Below are 9,000 nucleotides of genomic sequence, written 5' to 3'. Positions count from 1 at the left end.
ATGTGTGTAAGTAACCTTAAGGGTTACTATTGATGGATATAGAGTTCCAAATCTGATTGCATGATCTAAAGGTAAAGAAGTCTGACATACTGGACAAAGGAAGAAGCAAAGATTGTCTTGCATATGTTATTCTCAAAGGAATATTACAGAGGTCAATTGGACTATGGGTTTGTTGATTATATCTTGAGGATGTTTCGATAGTGGGTTCAATTTCCTTCCACAACTCCTAATAGGATTGGAATATCCTAACAAGGATTCAAAGTCTCCTAACAGGGACTCTTGTACTTAGTGTTGTAATAGACTCCTAACAAGGTCCATCCTCTAACAAGGAACATTCATATTAGTACATTCTTTTGTGGGTATCATTCGCACTAGGGTTTTCCCTTTGATCAAGGGTTTCCCTAGTCAACATATCTAGTATAATTTTGTATGCATCTCTTTATGGTTGTTATTTACTTTGATTGAATAAAAATGAGATATTACAACTGATAAACTTTTGACTCAAACAGCGATAAAGTTTACTATTAATCAGTACTATATCCAATGGAAAACACAAGCAACCAAGGCCTAGATAGAAGATGTGTTGTAAGAATGCAAAAATAATATGGATATTAAGTGTTAGGCAAAGAAGAATACAAGGACTAGAACCATTTTATTGATTTGAATGTAAATGAGTACAAAACCTCATCACCATATGGAATCCTAATGGCTAATAGCCTAATATAAAGGATGTCTAACAAAATTAGAATAGTAAAACTAAAAGTAACTACAACACTTTATATCTTCCACATCCCTATTCTATTGAAAACTAGAGGAGAGATAGATATTCTAGTCCTTGGCAAATGTTATTACTTTTTAATTGGCATGAAGGCAATGGCTAGACCTCCAACAACCAATCTAATAGTAGATGGTAGCAAGTCCTCAATGTCATCAATGGCATATTCTTCAAACTCATGACCTTCAGTTATTAGAACACTATGTTCAACACTTGGGGGAGGACAGAGCAAAGTCTTGAGATATGCCAAACTAGACATCAACCATATTCCAAACAATGTTGTGACTAGCTATTCATTTTGCTAGAGTAACTATAACCTAGCCCATTTTGGACAAGTAAGCCATTTCTCATGTGTTATAGATTTTGGTGTTAGATATTTGCCATGGATAGTTGGCCTTAGAAATTTGATTTTTTTGAGCTTCACTTGGTTTCGAGAATAGTTTAATATTCTCTACTTAACAAGGCCAACCATGTGAAGGTGGAAGCTCATTTGGCCCCTCCCCCCAACATCACTCTAAATTCCCCACTAACATCTAATAACATTCATTCATTCATTCATTCAACCATTTTTGAAATATAACATTCAATCATTATAATCACACAATAACATTCATTAACACATAAAATTCATTAACATCTAATAACATTCATTCAACCATTTTTGAAATATAACATTCAATCATTATAATCACACAATAACATTCATTAACACATAAAATTCATTAACACACAACATTCATGAATAATTCATTAACACATAAAATTCATTAATACACAACATTCGTGAATATTTCATTACCATATAAAATTCATTAACACACAACATTCATGAATTTATTTCATTACCACGTAAAATTTATTGACACACAACATTCATGAATAATTCATTAACACATAAAATTCATTAAAATCATTTCCTTTTGGGCTTCTTAATGTTCTTTTTTTTTTAAGGATCTTGTAAGAGGAACATCAATGTCCTCGTCATTCCCCTCCTCTACCAATTCTAATGCCAATGCATGCCTCCTCATCTATTCAAGAACAAGTGGCCACTGTGCTAAAGGGGAGTCTACTACAAAAAAAATTGCATCATCAGTTAAATTCAAACCATTTATAGTAGTGAATTACATGTATTTAATTAAGTAAAATAACTATAAATCAAAAAAATTATTTAAATGAACAAAACATAGATTTTCTTTACCTAAATGTGTCACATGATCTACATGGTGATCAGTCTGAACATCCCCCGGCACTCGTTCAACATGACATTCTATATCCTCTAAAATATACACAAAAAAGGTTACACCAAGTTCAATTTAAGATGTTAAATTGTATTAATAACTACATAACTATTTTTAAATAGAAAATGAACATGCACCTCCATCGACAGTATGATGCACATCAGGAGCTTCATCATGCAGCGTATAATAAGGATCTGTGTTACAATTAGGAGGTTGCATTGCAATGTCATACACACATTATTATCAAATATATTGTTGCTCAAGTATTCAATTTATAATTTTTTCTTTTGGCATATTGACATGTTCACATGATGCAAGGGGCTCTTGGGTTGGGCCAATGGAAGCTTGGTGTAGGCATTCAACCATAGCTTGATAGCCTTCCTTGAAGGCAATTTTTTGGTGTTCTCTCATGGCCTCTAAATTAAATTCAGAGCCCTACATTTTTTGATTAAACAAATTATTTCCATTTTATAAATTATTTTTTTTAGGAATTTATTTACTCCTTACAATTTGTGCTTTAATTTTTGAATATCCACTAGAGCCAAGTTTGTGTTGCCCAATATTTTCTAGCCTGGCCTTTGTTTCCTTTGACGTATCCTACAACTTATGAAAAGTTTGAAATATGTTAGGTGATATAGATATAAAGATGTCCAATCAATGCATTATTACATTGTACTAGTAGTTAATACTATTGCATATCTTATTCTCTTGTTTGCAAGTGTAACTTCTCTTTTAATGTCCATTTTTTCCTTTGCATCCAAAATGAAGTCATTCCAATCCCTCACTAAAATAAAGGGAGGATGCTCATACTTTGGATTGTGGAAAAGAATCCTTCTATACGAGTTCCTCATAATTTTCAGATGTTTTGCAGCTTTTTCCAAAATTTTCTTCTCCTTAAAAATATTACCAAATTCATGCTCTAAATCTTTAATGAAATGATCTTTTAATTATTTTTCTTGCAAGTTCCACCTTTTAAGAAAAAATAAAATTATTAGATAGAAAAATTAACTAAAGTTGTGCATCTTGAATATACTAAAAGAAAAGTTGTGTACCTTATACATATGGTGGGCCCAAATATATTTAGTGCATGGTCATAAAGCATCTTATAAAAGGAATTATTTCCTACAAAAATGTCGTGGGATCGTCAATCCAAAACTTTTTATGAATAGGTAAATGCATATTACAATATATTTAATAATAATTTAAAAGTACCAGGAAGCTTAAGGACATTTCAAAGGCATCAATTCATTGTCATCAATCAACAATGATGTCTGCATAACTACCATCCTAGAAACAAGGGTAGATCTAGGAAATGATGGTGAATTATCACCAATACATCTACTATGATCTATATATGGCATTGCAGACATCAGAAATGAATCTACTACTAGATGCACCCATGATTAAAGTACAAATTATCAAATCATAATTAACACAAAACCATATATAGAAAAACAAGGATTTACTAGGCATAGACCGTGAAGGTGTTGCTGTTTGCATGGCCCTTGTTGTTGACATTGCAATCAAAAATATCTGATGGACCTTTATCAACCTCCTAGGAGTCTCCTGCACTTGATGACCTAGTGAACAATACATTGTTAGCAAAGACATTCTAATATACTAAAAGTAAGAGTTAACTTAAGAAGTTTTTGAATGTTCAATCAAAGAAAAAATTCCTTGCAACTTGTCAACTTAAGGATTATTTTACATAAGGTAGTCAAAGCTTCACTAGTACCAGCCTCATTGCGATGTCTTGGACTAGGTACTTGAGTTTGTAAAAAATCTTGTAACAAGAACACATACATATTTTAGTTCACAACATAAAATTAACCTTTATTGAACTTTTCTTATAATTAAAGATTCATTAGTGCTTACTTCAAAAGGACGTGATGTGGCCATCAATTCCTATTGCCTCTTCAGCACATCCTCTATTGGATTTGGATCTTCAAAAATGCTCATGATTTCTAAATTGATTTTTTTTAGTTTTTCCTCATCATATATGTTAAATTGGGCACCTCTGTGATATCGTCATCAGAAGAGGTAGGTGCCTCTATTTTTGCAAGCGCTTTTCCCCTATCCTAAACATCAAATTGTGACAAAAATATCAGTAAAACTTTCATAAGAACTCCAAAACCTGAAATAAAATAACATAATAATTAAAAAATTTCAACTATCTAGTTTTTACAATTTCAATAAGGTTTACCATCGCTAAGGAATGGGTGGGAGCTAGAGCATCCTCATGGCCTCTATCCTATGGGGAATCCATATTGTCCTGTGACAAAGACTAAATATAAAAAATTGAGTGATCATAAAAAATACTCATTATTTCTATATTGATATTTTTTAGTTTTTTTTTTCATCTTGTATGTCAAATTAGGGACATCTGTGACATCCTCATCAGAAGGGGTAGTAGTTGCCTCTATTCTTACAGCTAGTCTTCCCCGATCTGGAACATCAAATTGTGATAGAAATATTAGTAAAACTTTCATAGAAACTCCAAAATCATAGCTAAGGATGTTGATTAAGATTTCTAATTATTTTTTAGGTTTTTTGTTTGCATATCAGCTTGTTGTTTATCAAGCTTAATTCAATTCCTAATTAGTTTGAAACTTTGATACAATATTGATTAACAATAAACTTTATCATTATTCAAGTCATAAGTTTATCATTTGCAATATCTCATTGTCATATGATTTATGATCTTCTTGTTCACATTTAAAGTCTGCCTTCTTAGTTATGCATCTAAATAGTTATCATATATTATTATTAAAAACATACAACAATTTGACACTGAAAACAATACATTACATTAGCAAACTTTATCATTGTTCTTATTTTTTTAAAAAATTTCATGACTCATAATTTCAGATTTTCTATGAATATAAAAGCATAATTAAAATTAAGTTTGATAACCAAGTACCCACATCCCCTATTATGAAAAATAGTCATACTGGTACTGATGCCAGTACCCTAAGTACCATGTCCCCATGCAACCTTGATAATAATATAGCATTCTTCAACTATCTAATTTGTACAATTTCAATAAGATTTACCATGGCCAAAGAACTATTAGGAGGAGCATCCTCATGGCCTCTATACCGTGTTTGATCTATATCATCCTGTGACAAAGATTAAATATAAAAACTTCAGCCCACCGATCTTAGCAAAAAAACTTATTAATAAAATGGTATATAGTACTTACCACCCTCATGATAGTAACTTTTTGTGCATCTATGTGATTTAAATGCTAATCTATTGGCAATTATTCTCCTACACTTATTTATTTTATTGCACATACAAAAACTTGATTCCCCTCATGCGCCTCAAAAATGCAATTGGGTTGCTTATTAGTTGTAATTGTAACAAGGACTAACATACTTCATCAATTCAACAACTTTTTTGTAACATACCTTTATCTCATCCATGGAAAATAGGCCCAAACCATGTCATGAGGATGGAGCTATGATATATCCTCTCATTAACACAAAAATAAGTGTTAATTGGAGGTAGCTCATTAGGTACCCATTCTTTCTCAATATGTGTGTACTAAAAGGGCACCTTGATGTCTCCTTTTCTCTCATCATCATAAGAACATGACACCCCTTTAGCAAGGAAAAATTGCATGTGCTTATTGATTTTTTTTTCTAATCTTTTGACCTCTAGTTGATCTCCCCATTTTAGCCATAGTACATGTAGAACTTTCATCTACCATTACCTCATTTCCCTCATTTGATGAAGATAGATCTGACAAGTACCTATTTGGTGGTCCCTTCAATCCATAAAATGAGATATTGTCTTGTCGTCACTTCAACTACTAGAGAATTTTGATAATAATTCAATAATATACATAGAATAATCAAGTTGTGACCCATGTATACGATTCTTCTTTGTTTATATGTGAGAGATATAAAATGTACTAAGTTGAAAGTGATTATATAATTACATGTCTATATAGTTCTTCTTTGTCTATTTAAAAAAGAAGAATGTAAGAAAATTATGTCTATTTATTGACATATACCTATTGATCCAGGTCATTGTGCATGATCCTCACCAAAGGGGTTAAATGTCCTACATAGGTTAATCATTTATCTTAAGTTAGCTACAAATAACTTACAACACAAAATGAACATTTCACTCAATTTATTTTAGGACACTTGCATGTGAAATGATCAGAACTAACTAGGAGTCATGTATATCTTAAAAGATTTAGACATGTTATACTTAATGTTTATATCTGCACATATGGTTTTGAAAAAAAAATTTGGTGCATGTTGTACTTAAAATAATCAAATCTTATTAGGAGTCATGTATATCTTTAAAAAATTGGACATGTTGTACTTAGCGATCAAAGCTTAGTAGGAGTCATTGATCACATACCTTGTAGATTTCAATCATGTCATTGATCATCTTCTTCATCTATCTCATCATCATCGCCACCACTATCATCATCATCATCATCACCACTATCATCATCATCATCACCATCAAAATCATCATCATCATCAACACCATCATGATCATGATCATCATCATCATCACTAGCATTTTCATCATCATCATCATTATCTTGATCTTCATCATATTGTTCTTCTTCTTCATCTTCAACATCTTCTTCTTCCATAACATCATACTTTATTGGCCTTCTTCTTGGTCCATTTCTAACTAAAATGACTAACCCTATTTATATGGAACCTCTGAGTGAAACACTTGCTCACATTGACTTGGAAGAACATAGGGCCCATCTCCAACTAGCTCAAATGACCTTATATTAATCATTGTAAATCCATTGTCATGATGAATAACAATTCTATTTGGATCATTTTGATTCAATTGTAGCTTGTACCATTTGATGATGAATAGAACTACTTTGAAGGTGCTAAAGTTGCACTCGATTATATCATCCAAGATGACATAGTATCAATTTTGAGATTGTTGAGGATGTATGTCATTTCTAGATGATATATTAGTGGCCTTGAAAATAATAGTTATCCCAGAATCACAAGTTTTCTTAGTATCATCCAGCATTTTTATATGAAATTTGTGGCCATGCTAGTACATATCTTTGTGGTGCTTGACCTATAATTTTTGAAGTGTGTGACAATTCATTTAATTCATACCATCATCCAATCAAAATTGTTCGCAATATACAAATGTATTGCATCCCACTCTCGACCAACTGTATTAACAATTATCTAAAGACCTACAAGATCATGTATAATTGGATTAAATATGTTAACTTTGTGTTAGCACTATAACATACCAAAAAAGAGGTGTTAAGAAGAGAACATACCACAAAAACGTGTTAGCACAAGCACATCATGTATTGTCCATACAAGCATTGCATGGAATTGAAATTGTCTCTATCCTATTGGTCTAGAGATGTCATACATAGTGATCCCATTTCATAACACCATCAACTCATCGACAATAGGCTCAATATATACATTTATATATTTAACTTGGTACTTACCTTGTTGAATGAACAAAAATATTACATAATTATTATGACAATTTTAATGGATTATTTATAATAAAGTAATTTAGATGAGTATTAAATAAAAAAATACCTAAAATAATCAATTCCAACATTATGTGCTCCCTCTTTATGGTCATCTAAGGAGGAATGTTATTGTTGATAACAAAAACAGGCCACACCGAATAAGTAGATCTCATCTCTCCAAATGGATTAACAACATTCACTGCTAGTGAAAGCTTGAGATTACAAGGTTCTTCCTTAAAGTGTGGTCATTTTTCCTATATTTCCTTAAATGTTATACCATCTACAAGCATTCACATAATGTCATCTCAACTTCTATTGTGTTCATGGTAATTCATGAAATGTGCCAAGCTATTGCACCTGAATAACTATAGTAGACATGGACTAATAAGAATAACCCAAAGAACCTTGCGAGACACCTTTTTTATTATTCAATCTTATCAATATCTACTAATATGAAAAACAAGGAATTCTGTTGCAAATTCATGTTGTTTATGATATATAATATGATCATTCAGATATGCATGTATTGTTTGATACTCCATTCCAATATCTTTTATAATGGTAATTAATTCTCGGTATGAATGAGGTAGAATGTTTGATGGTGGTAACAAACACTCACCTATCAACCTACGATAGAAAATATAATTTGTTAATGTAAAGAATATTAATTGCTACACAATTCACCCAATGTTAATTGTAAGAGAAATATGACTGAAAAATGAAAAACATGACATACCTTAATATACGTGTCATTTCTATGTTGGATAAACCATTCATAACCTTCAAGTTCACCAACAACAATACAATGACAAGAAGAGTTGTTTGGGAGCCTTCCTATAAGGGCTTGTGTGCCTTCTCAAGTATAGGTACATCAATATCTACATCAATATCATCATCATCATCATCATCATCATCTTGATCATCATGATCTTCTTCAATTGGATCATTACCTTCTACTTTTATATTCACACCTCCATGTTCCCTCATTTCAAAATCCACATTCTTTGAATTGTCATGGTTCATAACATGAAACCCAGAGTGGTTGGCCTATATCAAAATGATGACCTTATATTAACCATGACCATGATGTCATCATCAAATCATGTCTTATGTATTTTATAAATTATTAAAATACATACCAATGGATGAAATTTGTTTCCCCCTTCAATGTGACCATGTTGCCTACAATGTTCCTTGGCTATTTTGATTAGATATATTCGAGTTTTTAAGCCCTTGAAATTTTTGCAAGGACAATAACATTTTCCATCACCTTTTTTTTTTAAGTTAGACCACATTCTAGCAATTGTCTCCCTATTTTGTTGTGTGTTGATATCATCAGACATGGTCTTTCTTGAATGGAATGACTCATTGGTGGAAGAAGGATGATTTGTTTGCAACCTGTAGATTCTATATCAAGTGTATTAAAAGAACATCCAAAATTAATATTCAAGATACCTTTTGGTAGGGTGATAGTTGGATTGAAAACA

The 9,000-nt window shown here is 31.6% G+C and overlaps 2 long non-coding RNA genes across 2 annotated transcripts; both read right to left on the bottom strand.

The window, feature by feature from the left end:
• Positions 1–1,589: 1,589 nt before the first annotated feature.
• Positions 1,590–2,765, bottom strand: LOC149537228 (uncharacterized). The gene is made up of 3 exons (XR_016357229.1): positions 2,151–2,765; positions 1,974–2,051; positions 1,590–1,844 (listed from the first exon to the last, which is right to left on the bottom strand). It is a non-coding gene; the product is annotated as an uncharacterized LOC149537228 (long non-coding RNA).
• Positions 2,766–3,151: 386 nt separating this feature from the next.
• Positions 3,152–4,287, bottom strand: LOC149537227 (uncharacterized). The gene is made up of 3 exons (XR_016357230.1): positions 4,217–4,287; positions 3,889–4,091; positions 3,152–3,593 (listed from the first exon to the last, which is right to left on the bottom strand). It is a non-coding gene; the product is annotated as an uncharacterized LOC149537227 (long non-coding RNA).
• Positions 4,288–9,000: the final 4,713 nt, after the last annotated feature.

This window comes from Cupressus sempervirens, chromosome 10, assembly GCF_028749045.1.
Source record: "Cupressus sempervirens isolate cs-2001-9-10 chromosome 10, ASM2874904v1, whole genome shotgun sequence".
Taxonomy (NCBI): Eukaryota; Viridiplantae; Streptophyta; class Pinopsida; order Cupressales; family Cupressaceae; genus Cupressus; species Cupressus sempervirens.
The sequence above is the reverse complement of the archived record's forward strand: the minus strand, read 5'-3'. Positions and strand labels throughout refer to the sequence as shown.